Raw genomic sequence first — 27,956 nt, 5'->3', positions numbered from 1 at the left:
CAGTGACTTTCTAATATTAAATTTCTATGACCACCACAGTTCCTGGCTGTCATTCAGGCCTCTAATAACCAGAGTCTAAGGCTAGTATGTATGCGAAATGTGGTTTCATTATGGGTTTTGTGGCTTGTTTTATTTTTTGAGTACTTCTGTTGTGCCACAAGTGGCCATGAAGCACTAGTGATTTAAATAAACTTTTGGGCATATACACATAATGTAACTTTTTGGAATTTAGTTTGCATTGTTCACAAATCTATCTGCATGTGCACATATGGATATTAATATGCTCTAGAACTGGGAACATGGTATACCTCAGTCATGTTGTGGAGGAATTCAATTATATAATTGCAATAAGTCATTAGGCCAGAATTCTGGTTTTCATAGTGAAATCCTATAAATGTTTATTAAGAAGTAAGTCCCATTGTGTCCAGTGGGCCTTGCTTCCAGGTAAATGTATTTACGAGTGTTGGCCTCAGTTGCCTAAGGCTGCACATTCTACTTGGGAACAAGTTCCATTGATTCAGTGTGCAAAATTTTGTGTTTCATGTTCAAATTAGTGTTTGTTTTGAGACATATCTTTATACCATAGTAAATTCAACTTGCATTATGTCAGCATACTGATTACACGTTCCTGGCAGCTGGTGGAAATTGACTTGGCTTCTTTGAACTAGTCTCTTATTAAGACACAAACTATTACAAGGTTTCTATAGCAAGTGTGAAATGCCAGTATTAACTATTCTGAGTAACACTTCAGGTTTTCTGTTTGAGAGAGAGGAACATATTATACAGAAATGAATCTTGGAATACATTTGTAGCTCATTTCAGGTTTCAGGTAGTACCTTTGGTAACTCTTTCATATCTTGATAACAGGATTCACCTAACCAGCCGTATCAGTGAAAGCCCTGCACAAGGACTTACGTTCTGCAGCAGGGCTCTGCTCTCTCTCTCCTTCCCCCATGTGCCCCTGCACCTGTCTCAAATTGGCTCTGTGTTGGCAGGAGAACCCCCACCACAATGCAGAGGGAGAGGGAGTATTGGTCTATATCGCAAGCTGGAATGCTTGTGAAGTTGGTGACTGGAACAGGGCCATGGGGTTGTGGTGGATAGCTTGATGAAAATGTCAACCAGTGTGCGGCAATTGTGAAAATGACAAGTTTCATGCTAGGAATCATTAGGAAAGTGATTGAAAGAAAAGCCTGTGAATATTAATGCTGTTATATAAATCTATGGTGCAACCACACTTGGAATACTGTGCATAGTTCTGGTCACTGCATTTCAAAATATACATTGTAGAGCTGGAAAAGTTTCAGAAAAAGACAACTTAAATTATCAAGAGAGTGTGTATTATTATTACTAATCATTTCATTTCTATGCAGCTTTATATATATTTTTTAAAAGTCTAAAAGTGGTTTACAACCTACATTAAAACGCCAGAAGAAAATCAAGTGCAGGCGTCCACTCATTTCCGTGGGCGGGGGTCATGCTCTGGGTCCCAACGTGCATAAGTGAAATTGTGTAAAGTGGGGACCGCCCTCTAAATGCCTCTAAATGCCTATTTCCCCCTGCTCTCCCGCTCTCTTCTGCTCTTTCCCCAATCCAGACCAACATATTTAGAGTTGAAGCTCTGGAGAACGCTAGAGAATGCGTAGGAAAGTGGTTGCTTCTGCTGCACTACCCCACACAGCAGCTATTAGTGGTAAGGCTGAGCCACCTAAACAAAGCCCTGCTGCACCTCAGGTCTCTTCAGGGCTTCCTCTGCCCTCACTGATGTCCTCTTTGGGCTTCAGGAAGGGTCTCATCGCAAGCCATGAGGACTCTCCAGCTCTCTCCTGCCATTTCCTAGGGTGATTCTATTTATTTACTTAATTCTTTCCGGCGCCACACATATATGTGGTCACACACAAGTTGGGGGTGGTGTTGTTCCGGTATAAAATATACATTCAGAGCAACATAATTAACAGGAAACTGAAATATCTTATATTTCAAAATAAGACATTGCAAAGGAGGTCAAGTATAGAATACACAACACAGCAAAGTTAACAAATACTACCTTAAACATTTCAAAATAAAACATTATTAAAGGATGTCAAATATAGAATACTCATTTAAAACAGCGTAATAATATGGCTCCAATTCAATTTCCTATGAGGATAGGTTGCAACATTTAGGGTGCTTTTAACTGCTTGAGGGGGCATGAGAGATGTGTATAAAATTATGCATAGTGTGGAGAAAGAAATGTCCTCTCCCTGTCAATAATACTGGAACTCAGGGGCATCCAATGAAAACAAATGTTGGAAGATTCAGGGCAGACAAAAGAAAATACTTCTTCACACAACGCATTGTTAAAGTATAGAATTCACTCCTAAAAGTAGTGATAGCCATCAAATTGGATGGTTTTAAAAGACAATTAGATTAATTCATGGAGGACAAAGTCTACTAGCCACAATGATTATGTTCTAACTCCTTTGTCAGAGGTGGCAAACCTCTGAATACCATATCACAAGTCGGTGACGCCTGTTGCACTCAAGTCCTGTTTACTGGCGTCCCATAGGCAGCTGGATGGCTACTGTGAGAACAGAATGGTGGACTAGATGGGCCATAGTCCTGATCTAGCAGGGCTCTTCTTATGTCTTCAGGCGAGGCTCGTGGCACTCTTAAATAGCTGCTAATTAGAGCAAGCTTTTCATTTTTAGCAGTCATTAGTATTCTCAAGAGAGCTGCATTGGCATCTGTATTTGCACCAGCTCAAGTTAAGCTTGTTGATATTGTATTCCTAGTTGTCATCTAGAGTTCCTTGGTGACATTGTGTTTTATTTGTAGGTTCTTTGTGCAGTGTCCTTTCTCCTTGCTATTTTCCTCCTTTTCAGTTTCTCTTTGTAGTCCGTGGATGTGTGGGCGTCTTGGGTCACTATCAGTATGTGTATGATGTATGATTGTTTGACTGTGTGTATGAGACAAAGAAATGGTACACTGTGAGATATCAAGTTTATGGTACTCTCGGATAATAATTATGTTCTGTGATTACAACATTGCAACAATTTAAGTGATGGGGGAGGGCCTGACCCCCCGCTGATGTGACCAGTGTTAGAAACTGAGATATGACTGCTAAGAGCTAAATGGAACCTAGGTTATGGGTGTTGTAATTGAGTGTCCAGGTGTGCTATTTATAACAAGAATACAAAGGTGAAAATGAATAAACTGAATAAACTGCAGCTAAAATCTTACGTTCATTTTTCACATGGTCTAGTCCTCATCAGAAGACTGCAAAAAATAAAGTCATACTCCCCCTGCCCACCCCCTAATATTCTTATGAGGGTCCCTTCTCCAGTCTTCAGAGAGTGACTGAAAGTGGGGGCGGGGAGAGAAAAAGCTCCTCCTTTTATTCCAACAGTGGCAGTTTTAATCTAAAAGCTTAGGCTCAGTATTGCGCCCAGAGCTCAGAAACTGCTGGCATTAATGAAATTCCCTGTCGCAAAACACACTTAGAACAATGGGAGTTTCAAACGCTGGATGTGACTAGAGCTGTGCTTTAGTGTTTTCTCTCCTCTGTCATGCCTTCCTACCACACCCCTTCCTTCCCTCATCTGAGCTGTGTGAGGCCTTGTATGACACAACTGCAGTATTGCTGTTGCACTCGGTTGCTGCACTGGTTTAACATCCTGGGTGTTATGTTGAATTGATTCAGCACCAGAACTTGTGCTAGCATCCAGATCTCTTCATTTGCATGCACTGGCATTAAAATGAAAATATAATTTCACTGTATCATCACTCCAGTTGTTCTAAATACGTTGGGTGATTTCTGAGCAGTGGACTCAATAATACAGTATTTTGAATATTGACAGTGTTTTCCACATTATCTTGTTTGCTGCACAATAATGAAGGAATGTGGTTTGTTGTTGTTTGAATTGGCCAAACGAGAAGAGCCTATAACATGCCCTTCCAGATTCCTTCTGTTTCTTACTCAATGTGTCCTGGACTCATGATTTCCTCTCCAGTAATACTTCCTTTTTAGTAGCATGGTAACTGCACGCTAATGTTCATAATAAGTCCTGGGAATCATAACATTACATTCTGTGGGCAATAAAAACTGATCCCTGGTGCCTTATTAGTAGACATAATTTCTTATTCCTCTTGGGGTTTTGACTTATTCTGTTTGGTCTTTTTTCACAATTCATCTTTGTTTCTAAATCAAAGTCTGCTCTGCATTTACGAGCCATTGGAGTGGTGTGGTTGGCAAGTGGCACAGCAAAGCAGTATACATTAGACCAAGCGTTTCCAAAGTGTGACCTGTGGACCACCTGTGGTCCATGAGCTGCAGTCAGGTGGTCAGCAGTCTCTCTGTGAACTGCAGGTGCAGCAGCTCCTCCAGTGGTCTGTCCTGGATGGGAATGGGGTGAGGAAGCCCTGAACAGGGAAAAAGCAGCTGACAAGGCACTTGAAAGGAGCGCAGAGCCAGTACTGTAGTATATGGGAATGAAAAAAGCAGCAGTTACATGCAAGAATAAGAGAGTGGCTCAGAGTGGGAATTGTTGACTGAGAAATCTATCAAACATCAAAGAACTTCTTTAACACAATAGGCCCAGCTGTTGAGTTACAATAGTTGTATTACAGTGGTACCTCGGGATACATACGCTTCAGGTTACAGATTCCGCTAACCCAGAAATAGTACCTCGGGTTAAGAACTTTGCTTCAGGATGAGAACAGAAATCGTGCTCCGGCCGCGTGGCGGCAGCAGGAGGCCCCATTAACTAAAGTGGTGCTTCAGGTTAAGAACAGTTTCAGGTTAAGAACGGACCTCCGGAACGAATTAAGTACTTAACCCGAGGTACCACTGTACTTATTTTATTTCTTACTCTATATTTTGTTGTATTAAGATGTTGATTCCATACATTTAAAAAAACCACCTTTTATCATTTAGCACAGCACATTAAGTGGTGCACAAAGACCTTCAGCTATTTTCATAGGGTCTGGAAGAGGGGGTGAGCTTGGAACTCTCTGCTTGACTGAGAAGCTAGGACCAAATCTTGAGTATTCTTGACTGATACAATATTGTGGTGGGCCCCTCTTTCATGTGGTGGCTGGGGTGGGGGGGACAACTGTTTTGGATACAGTGCTGTTACTGTACCAGCATAATCTGATGTATTGAAACAGCTGGTTTTCAACATTGTTTAGATGCAGGTAAAAGGGTCCATTTTCATAAAGAAGGCTTTGTCTACAGCTAATATAGTCAAAGTGCCTAGGTTGAAGCAAAAAAGAAAAGAAAATAGTAACCAGAAATTTACTATTTAAATAGCAGCAGGTAAAAATAAAAATAAAATATTAATCTAATTGGTATGTCTGTATTTAAAAATCTCAGTCTCCTACTAGGAGGATCTCATTTTATTTTTAGGTTAGAGATTGTGAAGATATAGTAGCTGGAGTTCATCACGCTTTTAAATATTTTCAGATGTTCCTTAAATGTGTATTTTTAAAAATTGAATTGTTTTGCTGCTTTCTGCCCTGGGTTCCTTTGTGAGGAAGGAAAGGATATAAATTTAATAATAATAAAAAACATTTCCTTTAGTGCATTCAGCTTGGAGTGGTGTTGCATCTGTGGTTAAGTGGCATGTATAACAGGAAGTAAAGCTATTGTTTTGGCTTTCGAAGACTTACCAAAGGAAGTAGTAAAGGAAACTATACTTGTTCCAATAGAACTTCTTTGCAAAATGCTGTGACATGAAATCTGCACATATCTTAGATCGCTGTACAGCATGATCCTAAGCATGTGTAGTTGGAAGCAAGCCCCTCTATGCTCCTTGAGGATTTGCTGGTTTCAACAGCTTATGGGACCTACTGAGTCGTTGAATTCTGCAAATCACAGCCTAGTTTAGCAGGGTGACTGCTACTGAGCTTTACTCAGTAAGGCTGAAGAAAGTGTTCCACTTCAGATGTTACAAATATAGTTGTTAATAATAAATCCAAATAAATTCTAGCTGAGAGAAGGGGGCAGGATCTTATTATTCAGTAAATCATTACATATTTTTTTTTAACACACTTTAGACTTTATGCTTTCTGGTAATTGAGCGTTGATATATAGTGCAGAAAAGCTTTTAATAATAATAGTAAATAAAAGGGATAGGCAGTGAAGCTTTTTCACTTTCAAAACAATGAAATTGTCATTTAAAGAGTCCAAAGATAGGGAAAAAATTGCTTTGTTTTACAGTCCCTTTTTATAATATTCCTAGTAACTCAAACAGAATTCATAAACCCTTCCAGCCATTTGCCATTGCTATTACAAATACTAATGAAAGAGAACTGATATAAGGTGATAGGATGCATGAATTTGTTGCAATAGTAGTTCAGTACGTTATTTTTTGAACAGGCAGAATTAGGTACTGTATATGATTATTGTTTCTACATTTCTGTGATGCCATGTCTTTTCTTTTTCAAGGTACTGTGTATTGTGACTCTCATGCAGCTAAGGTTAATCATGACTAATGTGAGCTCCATACCTTCAGAGGGACTTAGCCAAGACTGACTTTAATTGGCTTGAAATCAGTATCTTTTCCCCCCTATGTTCATTTACTCATTTCCCGCCCCCCCCCCCGGGAAAATAACCACAATTTCTGGCTGTTGGCAGTGTTTCCCAACTTTTCCCCGATCGTGGCCCCCTTCCAACCTTGTTTTCTTCCTATGGCTGTCCCATGAGCATAGCGGGGGGGGGGGCAGCTGCCCACCCAAATAAGTAAAAATCAATACAAATCTGAGGTTCTGCCCCATCCACAAAAGCTTGCCCCCCCCACAAGAATTCTGGTTATGCCTATGCCCCTCTCTACTGGTAGAAAGGTAGGTGTTGAAAGGTTTTGTTTGTAAATAGATTTTTTTTTTTTGTAATTTCTACAAAATACAATTACGTAAAATGATTGGAACATAATGCAAAACATAGAATCATGGAGCAGAAAAACATAGGATCATGGAGCTGGAAAGGACCTCAAGGGTCATCTTTCTAGTGCAACCTACTAGTGGAACTTCTAGGAAACTCAGCCAAAGCATCCATGGCAGATGGCCATCCAGCCTCTACTTAGAAACCTTCAAGGAAGGAGAATCCAGAACCTCCCAAGGGAGATTCATCTTCCATGTACTATAAAAAGTAAACAACACTTATTTTACCCCAGTAGTTTGACTCCAGAGGAGGAAGCCTACAGATACAGCCCAAAAGGCACACAGGGAGTTCCTGTATGTATGGGAGAATTTTAAAAAGCAAGTGGTCCTCACTGACCTGGTGCAAAAAGGTCTTTTCTTTCGGAGGAGCCCTGGCTGCCTAGATAAAACACTATAGCCCCATACACCTGGGAGTAAGGTCCACTGAACTTAGTGCAGCTTTCTTCCGAGTAGCAACCACATCATTGCAACCCCATCACCGCACTTACCTGACCTAGGGGTTGTACTGGTCAAAACAGGAGCCTCAGCACTTGCCCTACCCTGTTGGAAACAAACCAGGACTGCTCCAAGAAAAACACATGGCAAAAAGGAGAGTTAGGCCCCCTTACCCACTTGTGATTGGCCAAGGGATAGCCAGCCAATCAGGATTTTTTTCTTCACTTCTCACTTCCCTCTGTGGCCCCATATCCTTGTGCTTTTTCACATGTGGCCCTTTTTGAATATCCTGGGGCCTCCCAGGGGGCCCTATGGCCCCTGGCTCGGAAACACTGTGTTATAAAATAACATTGTAGTTATCTAGAATATTCTCTAAGAGACAGACCTAATGTAAAGTCTATGGAATTGTATTATCTTGTAATAAGTTTAATATTAACAGCACACTCCTTACAAAATCTCTTGTTTTAAACAAATCAGTGAAAAATAATCATTGTAGACTTTAGGGATTGCCCTGTAGTGTTTGTTTCCTATCTTGTTTCCTCTCCTTGAGAGCCAGAATACAAGTGTCAAGAAATGATTAACAGGCAACATTCAGTAAACGCTGACAGTACTCCCTTGCTTACTCTATTTTAATAAGATCTTGTACTCCTCTTGAATCAGAATCAGAAATGCTCAGGGGTCTAACCAATATTTGTGGTTGCTGAGACCACAGAACAATTGGGGCTTGCAGCTGATGACACACAGAGCATCTTTGATCTTAGACAGCACATGTCTAAGATTTCATTTCTGAAAGTGAATAGGACTAGATTGTGCCACTTGGAGTATGACTGAAGCATCGGACAGTGTGGACTAGCTTCCCATCTTCCTCCCACAGCAGGTGGAATTTCCCCAAGTATTTTCAGCATCTTACATCCATATTTGAGTATGTGCCTCTTCCAAGGTCTCTCCTACGTTCTCACTTTGTAAGATTCATTGAAGGTATTAGGATTTACCATTTCACACTGGTTTGATTGCAGGTTGGAATGGTTTCTTCTTCCTATAGGGCAGTACATTATACTACTGCTGGTATCATAAATCATAATGACACTTATCAGCCCCAGTCTTTCTCCTGAGTTAGTAGGTGAGGAGGCTCTGAGCGAGAGGATCATCTTCCACTTTTGCTGTGCTTTCAAGTGTATTGTAACTAAATGATGCTCCCTTTGTACAGCTTTAAAAATTACTTGGACTCAGGATGCTTACCATGGTGGCCACAATGCAAGGGTAGGCATAGATAGATAAATGGACTCTTGGAAATACATTGTTTGTGAAATTCTGGCCCTTTTAACCAAGAATGGAGTTATTGAACAGGCAAAGAAGGCCCTGGCCAAGTGACAGGAGCAAGCAGCAGTAAATCACACCCAGCAAGATGGAGTTAACTATTTATTAGCAAAACAAGATCTGCCCTCTGGCTTCCCTCCTCTCCTGCTTCTACCTCTGATTCTGGTCTTCTCTCTGCCACAGGCTCTCCCTGCTAACTAAGCCCTGTTACCTCTTCAGCTTCCAAGACCTCTTTCCCCCAGTCTGCTCCCTTATCTCCTTCTGACCACTCATTGTCATCCCACCACCAATCCCTGGGTTCTGAGCCTTCTTCCTTTGGGGGTTCCTCGGTGTCCAGCCAGTCTATGACACTTAGAGACAATGATTGTGATCATACGGTACTGTTTTTTTTATGATGGTGACACTGAAATAAAGCATTACTTTAGTGGTCCATGGTGACCCACAGTAATTAAGTGGTCTACTGGGGATGGCAGGAGAGTTTGAGAACCACTGTCTTAAGAGAGAACACAGTTTGGAGAAAAACATTGCTTCTAAGTAGTATTTCTTGGAGAAAACTTATGTTAACAGGTACTGAGGTTTGCAACTTGATGTTCAGTGTTTTATAGAAAGTTATTATTTGAGAGCGAGGAAAGAAAGCCTGTTCAAAACATGGGGTGTGTCATAAATACTATGAGAGGTTTGTGTGTTGCATTTGAAGATGCATCCCATGTGTGCAGAATCTGAATCTTATCAACCTAATTTGTTTTCTTATATTTCAGAAGAACTGGGTGGAAGTATGTGGGTCGTTTCTGGTGAAGTCTCATGGCCTAGAAGAAGTTTGCTGTGTAAAATCACATATTTGTTGAAGTTTCTCTCTTGCTTTTCTTCTGAAGAAAATACCTTTGGGAACAGTAATCTAAATAGGAAGTGATTTCGGAGTCAAGGAGATAAAGCACTGCTAGTGTTTAGTTTTGCTTAAAAATAAAATAAAACCCTGCAGCTTAACCTGTGGGGAATCCATGGAATCCATGGAATCAGTAAGGATCCTGATTAGCAGGGGATGTATAACAGAGGTTTTACTGTGCATTTATATACTTGGGGAAATAGATAAAATGCCTTCCCTAACACTTCTGTTCTGATCAGCAATTCTATACAGCTAACTTTTATTCCAGAACTTATCTATTGGAGTTTCTCTTGCTCTAAAGAACAGCTGGTGATAAACAGACTTACTTTTTTTATGCATCCTTTTTTGCAGTTTATTATTGAAAATTTATAGATGCTGATACTAATGTGCACATACAGAGTTCTGAATTATTAAATATTACTTTTTTTAAAAAAAGGTTGTTTTTGAAAAAACATTTAACCTCCCTAAAGTGCAGAACGCATGGTCAGGATGCAAATAAGAATAAATTGTCAGAAAAATGCCTCTGTTTAAATGATTTAACCTATGAATAATAAACAGGGGCATTCTTTCCTTAGTCAAAAGCTAATCACTAGGACATACATTTAAAATTCATGGGAGTGATTCTATCCTTTGCATTCCTTTCATCAGAGAAGTGGGCTGGAAAAATGCTAATGAAAGAATTTCCATTTAAAAAATGCACTGATACATAAAATCAATTAGTAATGTAACTAATGAATACTAGTCAAATTAGGCAGTTTCAGAGTTGTAATTAACTATTTTACAGGTGACTACCCCTAAGAAGCACATGGATCCTGCTCTTTGGGTATGCTAAAATTTGTACATTATCAGGCTCCAGTGCCTTTATGATCAGCCCCCCGCAACCGAAATTAAAGCAACAGAGGTATAAGCTTTTTCTTTGCATCTTTAAAGTATTTACAAATAGTCCAGTAAAAATAATTTCCAAGTGAATCTTAGAATTTGTTTGAGTACACTAACCAATGTTTGGCTATTAGAAAATTTGACCACTGGAAAATCTTTTTGATATACAGTATAGGCATTGGAAAATTTTCCGATTAATCCCTCCCCCCCTCCGAAAAGCCATATCTCTTCCCATGGAATTCTTCATATCTCTCTCATTGGTCTCCTTTACATGCACCAAAGGCATGCAGTAGGGCTGGTTGTGAATGTTGCTGTGCCTAGAGGAGCAACTGGATTATTCCATTAGTGTTTTATTGTGAAGCATGGACGACTTCACATTTTGTAACCCACAGATACTGCATATTGATATGGTATCTGTTCTGGCTAGGTATTTTGTAATGTAGTTTGTTTAACAACTAAGCCTTGCATGTGTTGAAACAAAATACTTAAAACTATGAATTGCATATATACAATTGATTGGGGTGTGTGTGTGTGGAGTAGGTTACATTCAGAAAAGCAAGTTACAGAATCAAGTCTGAATCTCTGTCCCAGTATCCCCTCTCATACATTTTCAATGGTATATTGAGTTTCCAAGTTCACTGAAGGGGCAAATGCTATTTTAAGAACAAGAAATTCTCAAACACACTTGGTTTCACAGTGGTCGTTGGATAATAACTGATGCATATTATTGAGGAAAGTACAGTATTCATAGATTCCACACTGGTTTTTGCTTGGTTTTTACCTATTGTATAATATAAACAGATGGAAACATATTAGTTGGGTACTAAAATGTTTCTCAAATGGTTGCACATTCAACCTACTGAAAGTCATCTTCCTGTTTCATCTTCCCACCTTCATGTTTCCAGTTCTTTGTGTCCCAACTTTGATGCAGCAATTCTGGGCTACGTCAATAGGAGTATAGCATCTAGATCAAGGGAAGTAATAGTGCCACTGTATTCTGCTCTGGTCAGACCTCACCTGGAGTACTGTGTCCAGTTCTGGGCACCACAGTTCAAGAAGGACACTGACAAACTGGAACGTGTCCAGAGGACGGCAACCAAAATGGTTAAAGGCCTGGAAACGATGCCTTATGAGGAACGGCTAAGGGAGCTGGGCATGTTTAGCCTGGAGAAGAGGAGGTTAAGGGGTGATATGATAGCCATGTTCAAATATATAAAAGGATGTCACATAGAGGAGGGAGAAAGGTTGTTTTCTGCTGCTCCAGAGAAGCGGACACAGAGCAATGGATCCAAACTACAAGAAAGAAGATTCCACCTAAACATTAGGAAGAACTTCCTGACAGTAAGAGCTGTTCGACAGTGGAATTTGCTGCCAAGGAGTGTGGTGGATTCTCCTTCTTTGGAGGTCTTTAAGCAGAGGCTTGACAACCATATGTCAGGAGTGCTCTGATGGTGTTTCCTGCTTGGCAGGGGGTTGGACTCGATGGCCCTTGTGGTCTCTTCCAACTCTATGATTCTATGATCTAGGAATAGAGCTGCAAAGGAATCCTGATACATCAGGTATTTTTTCCTCGTTGTTGGCTGTCCTATTTAAAAAAACCCAGGCTTTAATATGTTCAGCTGAGAGGCGAATGGATTTAATTCTGAAGTTAGCTACGGATTTAAACATGTTAATTTGGGCTCCAAGGATACACCAAACCTTAGCTAAGTTCAGAAAAGAGCAGGAATAAAAAAGATCTGGAATGAACAAAGTAGTTGTGAGCTTGGTCTACTATCACGTGCAAACAAGGCCTATAACTAAAATAAAAGAAACCACCCTCCCGAAAATAGATTTAAACACAGTGGAAAATGAACACCTAAAGCAGAGGCCATTTCATCCAGCTGGAAAAGCTTGACAAAGCAATTGTTTCCTGAAATAAATTGTTTCCTGAAAGAACTACAGATAGTGGGTGCCTGTCAAATCTCTTTGTTGTCTTTGATTATGTTTTGATTATGAGTTGCTTTTCTGGAAGACCTTTTTCTTTTGAAAAGTTGTCATGCAATTTAAACTATAAATAATATGAAGAAGAAGAAACAGAAGTAGCCCCTCCAGTGATCTGCAGATTATTCTGGTCTCTCAAACACCATGGAGACCAAGAAGCACAGGAGTCACATGACTAGATCTTCCTGTTTTCCCTACACCCTAAACTGGAAGCCTGTTACTCAGAGGTTTGTTCCACTTGGTTTAATGGGACTTACTTCCCCAGGGAAGCTTGTGCAGCCTGAGTCTCCAGAGGAAATGAGGAGGGGGAGCAGCTGTGAGTGTAGAAGCACAATAGTTCTTAGGTGGTAATTGAATGGCATTGTTTCTCTAAGAACATTTATTTCAGTTGTGCATATCTGCGTTTCTCTTTCTAGCAGGGGATAAATTCTTCATAGTTATATTTAGAAATACTGCTGCTATTTTAAAAAAATGGGGAGAAAAGTCAAGCTTCAAATAAAAAAGAGAAGAAACAGTTCCCTCTAGATTTGTTTTCATACTTCTGTAAACAAAGTTGCATGCTTGAACTTCTTGGTTTTATGCTTTCTATCCTGATCCCAACTGCTTTGACACCAAAACCAGTATTGCAAAATAACAACCTGCCAAAATCTAATATTCTCCTTAAAAAGGTATAATTTTAAGGAGACTATTAGATTTTGGCAGCTTGTTATTTTTTAATACTTGGTTTTGGTTTCTTCTAATACAGAAAGAAAATATGGGCTTTGTTACGCGTTTGGTCTATCTAATAATTGATCTCCATGTCATGAGGTTATTAATCGCTGCTCTCGTTGGAATGCTGCTTCCTGAAAACTATTATTAGTGCCATGATTGAGAAAGATGTGAACAGCTGCTGAGTTTTGAGGCTGAGTTTTCTGACTGAGTCACTAGATGTGTGAGTCTGATTGGAATTTTAGAAGTGGAAGGGTAGGAACTTTGGTGGAACCATTCTTGAATTTACTCTGACCACAGCTGATGGTAGTTAATACAGCCACACTTCTCTCTTTCTTCCCTTTCTATTGTTCACCGGATATTTTGAGGACATAGATACCATTCAGGCACTATTAATCAGAGTTTTAGCAGTTCGGATTACTTTTGTTTCAAAGTCTTTTGCATCATCTGTTTATTCAGTAGGTGTTGCTAGTGTGTTGTCAAGACGGAGGGTGGAAGAAACTTTTCTTAATCATAAAAAGCTGATGATTTGACAGCCTTGAGCATCTAGATCTTGGGGTTTGATGGATGTGTAAAGACTACATCTATGTGAATTTTAGGAAATGGGTCTTCGCTCCATTGTTTTATTCCATAGGAAAGGATAGACTGTTGATGTACTACTGGATAGAAGTTTTACAGTTCCTGTAGAGCAGCATTTCCCAAACTTGGGTCTCCAGCTGTTTTTGAACTACAGTTCCCATCATCCCTGACCACTTGTCCTGCTGGCTAGGGATGATGGGAGTTGTAGTCCAAAAACAGCTGGAGACCCAAGTTTGGGATATCCTGCTGTAGAGCAATGGTTTTCTGTTTTTTTGAGCTGGACCTAATTTAACCCAAACCTGCTAAATGGGACCTTTTTCATATTTTACTATATAAGCCTGACTTCCATTTTCTCACTGTCTTTTCCACCGTTTTCCCCCCTTCTCTTTTTCTAAGAGGTTTGCCTACAACTCAGTTTTTAAAAATCCCAACACACCCCTTAAGGAAAACAGAGAGAAGTATGCCACTGGTAATGGTGAGCCCTTGCATCCAGGAGCTCATTTTCACTCAACTGTAAAATTTACTTTCATGGGGAGTGCTGACCATTCCTCCCCAGCTGAGCTCCATTACCAGAAATGAGCCTATCTGGGGAGGTAGGAAGTGCCTCAGAAGAAAATGTCTAAGAAAAAAATCATAGGTGTACCTTTATCCATGTGCTCTCTTGGCCTTTAAACAGCACCCTACCATCCCCTTGCAAATAATGAGTAAACCTGGAATAAAACCAGTTACTTTCTGCCATCACATGTAACCTGGGCTTGAGAGTCCCCATTGTAAAAAGTAGACAAGCCTTTAGAAATATAGATATCCATTCAGGGCATTCTGTGCTTTTTCTGTAGCAGAGACGCTGAAAACGAGAATTGGAGTGTTCTTTGTATTAAATCCTGAATTAATTACAGCTCCCAGCAGGGTACAGTAAGGCTGGAAAATATGATTTTCTGTTCTAATGCCTTTGTATTGCTTCTGAGTAAGTCCAAATTATATGAATACTCAAGGGGAGGATTGAGATGTTTGTTGGAAGGGAAGGCGTGGGGCTTATGTCTCATATCTATTTTCTGTTTTGTGTCATGTCTGAAGTTCCTCCAAAGCCCTGTGTGTTTGTTTTGACACATAGGCATGTGAATATTAATCTCTCTTGACCTCCTTGCGGACTGCTTATATAAGTACAGGTTACAGCAAAGTTGCTTTAGCTTAAAAAAAAAACCCCAAGTGTACTTCAGTTTGTTAGCATTCCAGAAATGTTTTTATATTTGCTGCAAGCCACTCAGAGTGGCTGGGGCAACCGTCAGATGGGCAGGGTACAAATAAATTATTATTATTAGAAATTTTAAGAAGTTGATGCCATGTTCGTATGTGTTATAGATGTCCAACCCCAGCTGATCCATAAATGTGGCATTCATAGTCGGTCTCAGAGTGAACGTCCATTGAAGTTAATGAACACGAGTCTGACTAACTCGCGTTCATTAATTTCACTCTGAGTAGGACGTAGCTGAATTTAATTTAGAATAAAATGTAGAACAAAATAATGGCCAACAATCACTAGCCATATTTATAGTATAAGTAACAGTTCCTTTTTATATATATAATTAGCTGGTAGCAGAGTGATTCATATTCAGTGCATAGTTCCAGTGAAGTAAATGGCATTTGTTGTAACATAGTGTTTTAGGACTAATAAGTTGCTTTTATAAATTTTTGCCCATTCATGAAGTGGCAAACAAATTTTATTTGTTGGGAAGCAATTAGTACTCTGAATAATACCCAACTAACTCACACATAGAATAGATTTGTTGTCTGTTCATATTACTTGCCATTGGTTTTTATGGGTCTGCCCTTGAGTATGTAATGCTGCTTATCACCCTCTATCAAAAGAAGAAATAAAGTTATGAGCCATGTTATCTTGCTATTCAAAACTCAGGCTTTTCTCTAGCTTTGCTGAATGCTAATTCAGTTCATCACACCAACCATTTTAGATGGTCATTTCACATCTCCCTGCAGGGCGCTGTTAAAATTTGTCACATAATACAAGTGGCATTGAGTTCTTTAGGCCTTACCCACCTGCCAGTGTGATCCATGGATGGCTAGTTACTTTTGTATCCAGCCCTCACCATAGACCTGGAGTGTATTTTGGGTTATTGGAAAATTTAGAAATTCAAAATTGTTCCAGAAAATCCAAATTACTACCACTAGCACAATTTCATGATCTTCAGGGAGAAGTCTTAATGGCATTGTCTTTTGGTTCCTAGCTCTTTCTATATCTATTTTTTATTTTGTCTTTTAAAGTTTTAATACTTTTGGTGTATGTGTTAATTAAAAAAAATACCTCTTTTTTGTATATCTGTAAGAAGCTAATGTACTGGTACCTTTGTTTTCTTTGCTTGTAAGCTGCCAACCAGGTGGAAGCCTTATCTGTATAGATATAGTTATTCAATACTTTGCGAACAGTACACAAATCAACCCGCATAAAGTGGCAAAGTCATAGTATACTGCGTGAATGTTGGTTGTTACGCATTCGGCAAAGTATTTGTTCAGTACAGTAATCTCTTTTGAGTTTTTAAAAGAGAGTAGAGAAATATGTCTCATTCCTATGGATACTTTCTCAGAAGTCTCAGTGGATTTAACAGGATTTATTCCCAAGTAAATGTGCATAAGATTGAAGCCTAAATCAGTTATATCAAGCTGAGCTGGCTGCATGATGAATTGCTTGTGCATTTGTAAGCTCTGCATTCATGGAATCTTGCAAAGGATATTGTCAGGCTTGATGTGGTAATTAGTTCTGATGGAGCTAAGTCCTGAAAGTCAGATGGAGTCATGTGTCCGTGACTTAGATTAGTAACCGTGACTTGTTTGGCTCTTCAAAGTACAATGTACAACCATTCTCTTCAAGGAAGGAAGAAAGTTGCAGGAAGTCCACTATCCAAAGCCCTGCATGTATTGTGCAACAAATGCACATATTGAACAATAATAACTATATACTACATCTACTTTGTGATGATTGGTTGTTTATGTTCTTAACTGAGAAGTTGAACAGCCTGAAGCAAACCATTATTCATTCAGCATGCAACTGAGCATGTGCACACAGGGATTACAGGGAAGTCTGATGCACAGATGAGTAGGTATGCTGTTCAGTTTCACAATAAGCAAAAAGACATGTAGGAAATAAAATAGATGTCAAAGCTGTTGCTCTGTTTGCTGAGCATAACTTGTTTTCTCTGCTGTAATCACTCTTGACAACTTTTCATCAGTCAAAATGAAGGGCAATCCATCATTAGGAAGAAGTTATGTGTGAATAAGATAAAATAGGATTGTCTCTCTTTGTCGTACAATCATTATTTGAGAATGGGTGGAAGGGAGAAAGCAGAGGACTAGGTCCAAAGTTTAAAATTAATCCATTATTTATTTTCGCAATATTCAGTGTTAGGAACATAATGTATACCGTATTTGGGCCAATTGTAGTGCTCTGCTGCATTGAAAGTGAGGCAAGAACTAGTTCCTTTTCTGTCTCAGCCATTGAAGGCCTCTTAGAGGTGGAGTCTGCTCTGAAACCGAATTCTGATAGTTTGCTTCATAGCGCCTCTTGTTTTCGCTGATGAGTGCAATGTGCAGATTGTACTTATGCCAAAGGTGAAATGAGTCAAGTAAATGTGATAATTGAGGCAGTAATTTATTGGCAGTTTGCTTTCTGAGAGATGGAGCAGTGATTCTGGCTGGAAGGATTTCATAAACAGCTATGTAAGAAGACATGCTTACAAGGTGATACCAGCCTGGTTCACATACTACATTAAACCATAGTTTAGAACAAACCATGGTTTAATGTGAATGAACAGCATGCCGGTGGATGCTGCTCAGAAGTGCTACTCCCGTCCTCCTGCTGCTGCATTGCAGATGAAAGAAGCCAGGTTTGCTTCCTCCAGCTAAACCATGAGTGTTAACAAAGCTTTGTTTCTATCCCAGATTGCTTGTTTGGAGGAAACAAAACACAAGTCCAGTTTTCAGACACCTTGATGGGCCAGACTTGACTAGCTTTATTTAAAGCGTGGCAAGAGCGGGAAGACGAGTGCTGGGGGAACCCCAAAGCAGCATGCACTAGCACTTTGCTTCTTCACATTAAACCATAGTTTGTTTCAAATCATGGTTAGATGTGATGTGCAAACTGGGCTACTGAGAGGTGAAATACTTTTGAGTAAATTAACACAAGTTATGAACAAAGTTTGGCAAGATCCAAGAACTTAAAACAGCTGCCAGTGTTGTTTCTTAACAGACATATCCTAGTTTGGAACTGTGCTCTCCCATGCTTCTACTCATCAAAGACACATTCAGCATTCTGTGGTCACTAATTATTGTGTTGTTTGACTTTCCCCCTTTTTGATCCCCCATAAAGCTTTTTTTGCATTTATGTAAATTTGGGGTTATCCAACCCTGCTGATAAACCTCTTGTTTCTCCATGTCCTGTTTTATATACCACTTTGTTGGCACTCAGCAAGTGAGTTTGCTATTAGAAGGAGTATCAAAAGCTCTTTTGTCACAAAGTTGAATTCCAAATCCCTCCCCTTCATTTTTTCCTCACACTTCTTACCTCAGCAGTTGCAGAGTGCTGAATATACACAGAAAAATGAATGTGGAATAGGAATAATTGCTTTCATTGTGTTTCTTATTTCTGAAGTTTATTTCCAAGCAAAGGCATTTTAGCAGGAATTCTGCAGCTTCTCTACCCAATCTTTAGGTGAATGGTGCCATTGTAGTCTTAAATGATTGCTTGCACAGCTATGGCCTGCTTTTGTAATCCCTGCATTCGCATTGCTTTCTGTTCTCTGGGTGGTTTGAGAGCCAGGAGTTGTGCATGCAAAATTGCTTCATAACCTATTTATGAGAGTTGCAATGTAAGGGATTGGAAGAGGTCAAATGTTTTACCACTTGGCAATTGATAAAGGGTTTGCTTTCTCTCTGACTCATTGCGTGAGGCTGGATTAATTTGTTCGGGCAAAACTCTTGCAAAAGTTACTCATATATTGCCTGACAGCATATGGATATATTTGCGTCTATGTGTGCAACAGGAAATACTACTGCAATAAAGGTTTCTATCTAAGCAGTTGTAACTTCAGTTACCTGGCAGTGAGAGCTTCATAGGTGTGCTGGCAGATTTTACAGCTGAGGAAGCTGACCATAAACATAAACATTAATATTCACAACTGGAGGTAAAATTAGAATAAACTCCCCCTTGGGGATGTCATTTATTTACTAATTTCCTTGGATCGTACCACTTCTTCATTTTGTGGAGTAGTGCCAGATTGCCTTTGGCTGTTGGATTTTCTGAATGGGGTTATCTTTCATCACATATCCGTGCTACGTGGAGGCATCTGTTGTATGCATTATGTTGGTTTCATATCGTACACTGTATTAAAAAAAGGATATCTTTTCTCTCAAGGGCCCTCTCCCTTTTCATTTTCTGATGGTAACAATGGAAATTGGGAGGTACTGAATGAGCATGGTGGTATTTTTTCTTTTGGAATAAGAAAAAATATTTTAAAGACCAGCTTTATTTTCTCAAAATGCTGAACACTTTTATGTAAGATGATACACATCTCAAGTAACTGGCCTGGTTCACACATTATGGTATACTATGGTTAATGCTGAGCCATCTAGCTGATGATCACGTAAACCTTGGTTTATTATGTCACATATCGAATAGCTGAATGCACTACCGAGAATATCTGGGCCTTGAGACAAGTTTGATTTTTTTCTCACTCATAGCTTTGTAGCTTTCAGGTAGTGACAGAAGGAAGTTAAGAAAGAGATCCAGATTTTGCGTATAAAGCTGACTGGTTAGTGCAACCAACAACAACAAACTTTGGTTAACAAATGACCTTTAACCATAGTTAATAAACCATAGTTAAGCTGCTGGGCTTGGTAAATAGATAACACTAATCTATGGTTTAATAAGCAATGGTTTGGTGTTACATGCAAATTAGGCCACAGACAGGTCTCATTGTGTTCATTGTCTGTAGGATAAGTGTATATAAGATGCCTCACATATTTATTTATATGTTTAAGCCTCAAATCAAAATTACTCCATGGCAAATGCAATGCAAAGAAGGATTGACTTTGGGAAACAGGATTCAGGTCTCTGCTTGTCTAACATGTTTCTGTTTAGCCTCAAACAAGTCATCTCAGCATACTTCTGAGATAAGAATGATAAATATTATTAAGTGGTCTCAGTTTTAGAGGCTGTAATTTCAGAGAAAGTTGCATACAAACCCTATAGAATATCAATGCAATGTAAAAATATAAATGTAATGAATTGGGGTGTGAACTTCAAACTGCCTGGCTGTGAACTATTTTTCATCAGGATCTGCAGCATCATAAGGCTCCATTGAAAAAGGATAAATAAGGCAAATGTATTGTTTCCTGTTTGGAGAAAATATGTTTGTTTTCAAATAGATAAATGGGTCAAGTTTCTGTGAGTTCTCTATAAGATAATTGGCAGGATGGTTTACAATGACACATAAAATAGATAATAATTGTTGTACAGCATAGACGTCTAAGTAGGTATGAGTACAACAGGAAGGGAAGGGTAAATTTCTATTCCAATACAAATCAACATTGGCTTATTTTTTATCACAGATTAGAGCTGCAGGAGTAGAAATGTAAGGGCTGCAGAAGGATTGGGCAAGTTCTCCTCCAAAAGCTTAAAATGAGACTTCTAAAAATTAGTCAGTGCCTGATTTTCACAGATTTGCAATGCTGTACAGCACTGCCTCTTCAGCCACACCAGATATATCTGGGATCCAGATGCCACAGTGTGCATAGCCTGTGAAGCAGGCACTGATGCTCCTTTGGAGTAGTTAGTATCCCTGGTCCAGGATATGCCTGAGATTTGCCAGCACTTGACTGGTAGCACTGGCAGCAGAAGAGGTCACCAGCCCTGTGCAGTGAAGTGGATCACACATTGTATCTGTCATGAAATCATCTTTTAGTGAAAATGCTGATTAGTTATGGAAATACCAACCTGTTCAGCATGCTTGTGGTAACATCGGTCAATATAATAAAGCTGTGTTTGTATCCATAGTTCTCAAGCAGCAGCGTGGGGCAAGTACTGTATGGTAGGAAAAGACCTCTGTCTGAAGTTCACTTTGGCTGCCTTCAATTCCACATGTGGAATTTCAGAGGAACATTGCTGTTTTCATTCTTTTTGAGACATTAACACCTTTCCTATACGCAGTGTGAACAGGGATGGGCCTTGGTCTTGCATGCCTTCCCCCCAGATTCAGAGTTAACATTTACAAGTGGTGAGGAAGGGGAGTTTGGCAGGACCAAGCCATGAAGGGTTCAAGGACTGCACCTGATTTCTCTGCAGATGGAGTTAGTGGTAATTGGGAAAATGCTTCAACATAAGCAAATGTACCCAAACATTATGTTTATTCTTCTAGTTATTCCCTCCCCCAACTGATATGGAAAGTTGTTGAGTTGTTTGGAGCAACAATCTAGCATGAAAGACTCCTGTGAAAACTTTTGAAAACTATGCAAATACAACTGAAGTTTTTGTTTTTCAAATATTACGTCAGAGAAGTAAAATATTCTCCTTTGGAAAAAGTGCAAGCCTGTGAAAAGCACTGTTTTTGGGCTAGCTAAAACGTGCTTTGAAGTAAGATAGCATTTGGCTAAAACTTGCAATGTGGGTAAGTTGAGTAAAATGTGGTTAACCACATTGAGAATTGGGCCAGCTGTTATGACCTGACGGACAACCTCCTACAATTACTCTTTGTTCTACTTTAGTGTGCATGCAGAACGTTCTTTATTTAGCTCCTACTACAACGTCAGCATAGCATATACTTCCCTCTTCTTTAAAGTAAGAAGCACTGACATCAGATCATCAGGGGGAAATGAAGCCAGTTTTTATTCTACTTGGCTAGGAATAAAGCAGCTTGTATACAAATGTGAAAAATAAAGCAGCTTGTATACAAATGTGATTATAACTTGACTGAAGAGTGGTGTGAGCTTGCAACCCCATTTCATTTGCAAGTTTTAACATAAAGACATTTATACAAATTTAACAAATAGTAAAATAAGTGTGACACAAGGACTATTAATATTTGAGTTTGAACATTGCAAGCAGAGCCCTAGGAAAAGCGGTCATAGAATCATAGAATGGTAGAGTTGGAAGGGACCATGAGGATCATCTACTCCAACCCCCTGCAATTCGTGGGGGGGAGAATCAGAACAAGAGATGCAGAAAGATGAGTTCTGAACAGTGCAGCACAAAAATGAAGTCGAATGTGTCAAGTGTTTGTGTTTTTACACTTTTAGTCACAGAGTATTTAGAGTTTTACAAGTATAAATATACTTCGTATGACTAAGTGATAAAAGTCCGCAATGATGAAACAAAAAGATAGATCATACCTTTTAGACACACGCCGACAAAAATGTGGTTTGACAAAACTTGTTTACACCAACCTATTGTTGGCAGCAGATTCTCAGCTTCTGTGGTTGAAACTAATTATGACTTTTATATTGTCAGTTTTAGAAAAACTAATGTGGGGTGTGTGTGTATGACAGGCACTCATGTTAATAACAAACAAAATACATTGATTGACAGGAGAAAAGTCTCTTAATGCAGACACTGAATCTGCTTATAAATAAGTCATCTTGTCAATATTGATGTTACCACAGGGCTATCCAGGTTCAAAGTAGTAAATGCAAATATATATATTCCAAGAGTGGGGTGCCCATTATATTGCGTAATCTTTGTTTCTCTTTCCATCGCCTGAAATATTTTGTTCTATCCACTGCCTTGCCTATTTCATATTGTTTTAATTATGGGCTGCTACATTTTTATTTCTTGCTATCGCTTGTTGTCTTTCCAAAGTGTTTTCACAAAACCTTTATTAAAGTATCAGCCAGAGTTAGATCAGTGATCTCACTGTAGCTTATAGATGCCTGTTTGAATAAAGTTGTCTTAGTTTTAATCTCTTGTTGCTCTTGTTTAGTGCTTGAAATGTTTTAGTAACAAAGTTTAAATTATACAGTCTGGATGAAGCCACCCATATCTCAGATCTTAGATATGAAGAAAAATATATACTTTTCTAAGCTCTGCTTTAATATTAAACAATAATGACTTCTGTGACTGGTAAATTCTCAGTGGAGTAAGCATTTCAAGTGGGATAACTTGCTCATTTTTTGTAATATGCCCCCCCCCCTAAATAGTAGCCTTTATAAGACACTTGCAAAGATGGATAAATCTCAATTTAATTACTAGGCCTAAAATCTGATCCAAGCTTACCTGTGAGTAAGCCTAGTTGAACATAGTAGGACTTATTTCTGAGTAAACGTGTGTACAATTGCACTGTAAGCCTCAGAATACTATTATTCTTATTATTTTAAATTGGGGGATCTGACAGTGGGCTCCAGCTTTCTGGCTCTCATGAGTGTATGCCACATTTGTTAGTCTTAAATGTGCCGCTACAGTTTGAGGTTTGTGCATGACAAAAAAGTACATGCCTATGCTGTGGAATGTGGTTTACGATGAGCATCTGTCAGTTGTGCTCCTACTGGCACAAGGACATCGAACATCCTCTTGTAAATGTTCAGCAGCTGAGTCATAGGATTCTAACTGTGAATATGAAAAAAAATGAATACAGCATGTGTTCCGGCATGTGTATTTATCTAAATATCTTTACTGTGTGTTCCAAATTTTGTCTCTTCCTCTGCCCACCCCACCCCTTCTTTCCATTGCATGCAATAGGTTAATTGCTAATGGCTCCATTTAAAGGAAAAGGAATATATTCTTTAAAATATTTTAATTCATGTACAAACTTGAATATTCATATTCACTGCTTTTTAGTACCTTTCATACCAGTTATATGGTATGGCGTTGATGGGTAGGGTATAAATAATAAAATTATTATTATTAAATACTATATTTATGTTGACATACTTTTATGCTGCATATACTTTGAACTCGACTTGTGGCATATTTGCCCAAAATGACCAACATGGTAATCATTGTCCCCATCAATTAGTCTAGGATCATTCTTTCATTCTCTAGAATTAAGCTTTGTTAGATAAAAGGAAATGAAAACAAATTAGAATGTGTTTCCTGGATGGATTCTTGCTGCTAGATGGAAGCTGACATTCAGCAACATGTAAACTGTTTCACACCCATCTTTCAGCTTTATGAATGACAACTTAGCATAGCACAGGTTCACCTTGTTACAATATTATTCATAAGGTAGTATAATCATGTCTTAATCTTCTGCTTGTATTCTGTTAAAATACAGGTTGTAAGTGGAACCCTGAGACCTACTTTCCTTTATAATGAGATGTTTGGGTGCAAATCCAGGCATTTACCTTTAGGACCTAATCCAGCATTTATCATTAGTTAACCTAATTTAAAGTTTTGGTTGCCTTAATTGCTTTGTGTAGCAGAAGCACCTGGATCTAAGAGGACTGATTTTGTATTTCCAACCTAAGTAAAATTACTTTGATTCTTATTTTGGCCAGCAAACTGACGATTACATGGTACAATCTGCATTTTGGACTGGAGAGAAACTAATTTAGCCAGTAGAAAACTTGCAGCAAGGAGGGTGGAGGCATTTATGTAGTTTCTTTTAATAGTTGCGGTCCTTACTAATCTATGAGGAGAATATTTCTAACACTTCTAAGTTTTAAACCCCAGTTTGTGATCACTAACTGATGTCAGTGTAGATTCCCAGTTAACATTTATTCATTTCCCCCCACTTCTCCTTGTTGTTGTCTTGTTGGGCTGTATATGTGATAAAGGGGAGCCATACTGGGATGAAGGCATCCTCTTCTATTTGTCCCCATGTCAGTTTCAGTTTATTGGTTCACTTTTCTAGTAAGGCCGTTTCCCATACAATTTGATACCATTGGTCCATGTTTACTCCTGACAGCTCTCTCCAGTGTCTGGCTATGAGGCTTCTGGCTGCTGAGAGTAGGTGGGTTATAAGCTCTGTATAATGTGAGTGATCATTATGACCTTGGAAGGTGTTCAGTAGGGCTAGTTCTGGGGTGAGTTCTAATACTTGTTTAGTTATTTTGCACATCTCCTATAGGACTGCTGTCCAGAAGGGTTGGGTTTTAGGGCATTCCCACCACATGTGGAGGTTTGTGCCTGTGGAGATGCAGCCTCTCCAACATCTTGGTGAGGTTCCTGGGTGTATCAGTGCCGGTTTCCTTGGTGTTGAGCACCGCCTGTAAGTGAGTTTAAGAGTGAGTTCCCTTATTTTGGCTGATATGGACTTAAAAGGAGGTTTAGACCACATTCTAGTCCATAGCCTGTGTCGTGCTCCCATTGTTCTTTGATTGTGTCAAGGGCGGTTATGGAATTTTAGGATCAATATTTTATATATTGTGGATACCATCCCTTTGCCATTTCCTTCTGCTGTCAGGAGAAGGTTTTCGAAGGTGGTCAAGGGCCTAGTGGTTACTGATTTTACTGTTGTATTGTTTAAGAAGGCATTAGTTGATGGTGTGTTAGCCAAGGTATTTGGGCTGTACTGGCTCTTTGAGATGGATAGACACAAAATGAAATCCTGAAATAGTGAGCATGCTATATTTTAATCTGCCACCTGCTTTGTTGTTCTCCTCGAAAGAACTACCCCATAAATCATCCATTTCCCCATAATAGATCAGTTATAGTGCTAGTTTGCCTGCCATCCTTTCTGTTACGTACTTCAATATGTCTCAAACCTGCTTTTATAACAGGAGGAAAACTCTTCCAGCCAAACTCTTGAAAATACTTGTATATGTGAATCTAAATAAGCATTCCCATTTCCAGAAATGTTTTGCAGTGAGATGCTTACAGACTGCAAATTGCATACTGTGGTGCTATATTAAAAATACAAGGGTACCTAGGGTGGTTATTTTTTTGAAAAATATGATGTGATGAGATCAGAATAATTTATATGAAAGTATGTTTTAAGATTATCCTCTTAATGTGATTTGGGTACAAATAAATAGGGGGTTCAGTGAACTAAACTAGGCCTTGTGTAGTTCTTAATGTGTATAGTTTTATATACTTGTCTGTCCTAAGCCCAGTTCATAATAAAGTCTATAACTATTTATTAGCTTAATTACATTGTAATTAAAACAGTGTGTGCATACATATAATTATGAGGAAACTGGCAGAAATTAACTCTTTGAAGAAGTTGACTCAACTTAATTTGAAAGCAAACATGCTGGAAGGAAGAAGGAAGAAGTAAACTTAAGTTTGCATCCAGAATCTATTTCTTTATTATTGCCGTATGACCCATTCAAGTTAAAGTGCAGAGCAAATAAAGGAGAGGAACTTATACATTCAACTAATTAGCTTCTTATACACAGATCATACTGTGTCCTGGCATAAAAGTGTATTTGAATACCCTGATCCTAAACATACTATGTTAAGATATAGTGTACACTGCAAACATTTATCTCTGCTGATTTAGCATTGGAGTGAAAGATTTCATGAATCACAGAATTGTAGAGTTGTAAGGGACCCCAAGGGTCATCTAGTTCAATCCCCTGTGATGCAGGAATTTCAACTAGATCATGCATGACAGATGGCCATCCAACCGCTGTTTAAAAACCTCCAAGGAAAGAGAGTCTACCACCTTTTGTGGGAATCTGTTCCAACAGCTTTTACTATTAGAACGTTCTTCCTGATGTTTTGTTGGAATCTCCTTTCTTATAACTTGAATCCATTGGTTCAGGTCCTAGCCTCTGGAGCAAGAGAAAAGAAGCTTGCTCCATCCTCCAGGTGAAAGCCCTTTAAGATATTTGAAGATGGCTATCATACCTTTTCTCAGTCCTTTCTTTACCAGGCTAAAGCTACCCAGTTTCCTCAACCATTCCTCATAAGACTTGGTTTCCAGACCCTTGAGCATCTTGGTCGCCCTCTCCTCTACACACATTCCAGCTTGTCAATATCCTCCTCAAATTGTGGTGCCCAGACTGGGACACAGTACTCCAGGTATGGTCTGACCCAAGGCAGACTAGAGTGGAATTATTACCTTACTTCCCTTGATCTGGAAATTATACTTCTGTTGATGCAGCCTAGAATAGCTTTAGTTTGTTTTGCTGCTTGATGAACTGTTGATTCATATTAAGTTTGTGGTATACTAAGACTCCTAAATCCATTTCACATGTACTACTGGCAAGCCAGGTGTCCCCCAACTTATATTTGTGCAGCTGGTTCTTCCTTCCTAAGTATAGAACCTTACATTTGTTGAAATTCATTTTGTTTGTTTGGGCCCAGTTCTGTTAAGGTCATATTGAATCCCGATTCTGCCTGCCGCAGCATTGTCTACCCCTCCCAGTTTGGTGTCATCTGCTAGTTACAAACAAACTTCTATGGGATATAGCCTTATGTGGAAAATTGACTCATGAGTCAAAGTTGTCAAGCAATGTGTACAGACTTGACAATTTCTATACAATGTACCATTCTCATCACCAGTGTGAATGATAAACTATGTATGCTTAGGCCACCTCAAGCTAGACAGATGCTTTTAAGATAAAAATCCCATGGACATTTTGTCTGTGGAGATGCTGTGTGCTGTGTGTTGTTTACACTCAGTGATCTCTTTATCTGTATGTTGCTTTTGTTAACTGTCACCATTTCACAAATTGAATAAGTCACTGGTATTTAAAGAGTGAAACGTTCACATGATATAGTATTTATTTTCATAAATTTAATTTTGACAGCTAAGAACATATACAATTGAAGCTGAGGTGATGACAATGAGGCACTTTCCCCCCTTGCCTTCACTGAAAGGAATGCAACAGCTCTGGGGTCAAGGACATTTGTTGTTGTTTAGTCATTTAGTCATGTCCAACTCTTTGTGATCCCATGGACCAGAGCACGCCAGGCACTCCTGTCTTCCACTGCCTCCTGCAGTTTGGTCAAACTCATGCTGGTAGCTTCGAGAACACTGTCCAACTATCTCGTCCTCTGTCGTCCCCTTCTCCTTGTGCCCTCCATCTTTCTCAACATCAGGGTCTTTTCCAGGGAGTCTTCTCTTCTCATGAGGCGGCCAAAGTATTGGAGCCTCAGCTTCACGATCTGTCCTTCCAGTGAGCACTCAGGGCTGATTTCCTTAAGAATGGATAGGTTTGATCTTCTTGCAGTCCATGGGACTCTCAAGGGCATTAGATCAGAAAAACACTGTAGAAGTCAGGGTCGAACACGCCCTACTCAAGTATCGCTGCTTCAGTTGAATTCGAACCTGTCACAGTTGCTTTTATATAGAAATAAAGACATTAAGGAATC

At 39.2% G+C, this 27,956-nt stretch overlaps 1 protein-coding gene across 2 annotated transcripts in view; it reads left to right on the top strand.

Moving 5' to 3' along the window:
- ARHGAP10 (Rho GTPase activating protein 10) overlaps positions 1 to 27,956 on the top strand; it is a 102,569-nt gene that overhangs the window by 2,692 nt on the left and 71,921 nt on the right. The gene's annotated exons all lie outside the window — the stretch shown is intronic.

Source organism: Podarcis filfolensis (assembly GCF_964270895.1).
Source record: "Podarcis filfolensis genome assembly, chromosome: 9".
Taxonomy (NCBI): Eukaryota; Metazoa; Chordata; class Lepidosauria; order Squamata; family Lacertidae; genus Podarcis; species Podarcis filfolensis.
This window is presented reverse-complemented; position numbering and strand designations above follow the sequence as displayed.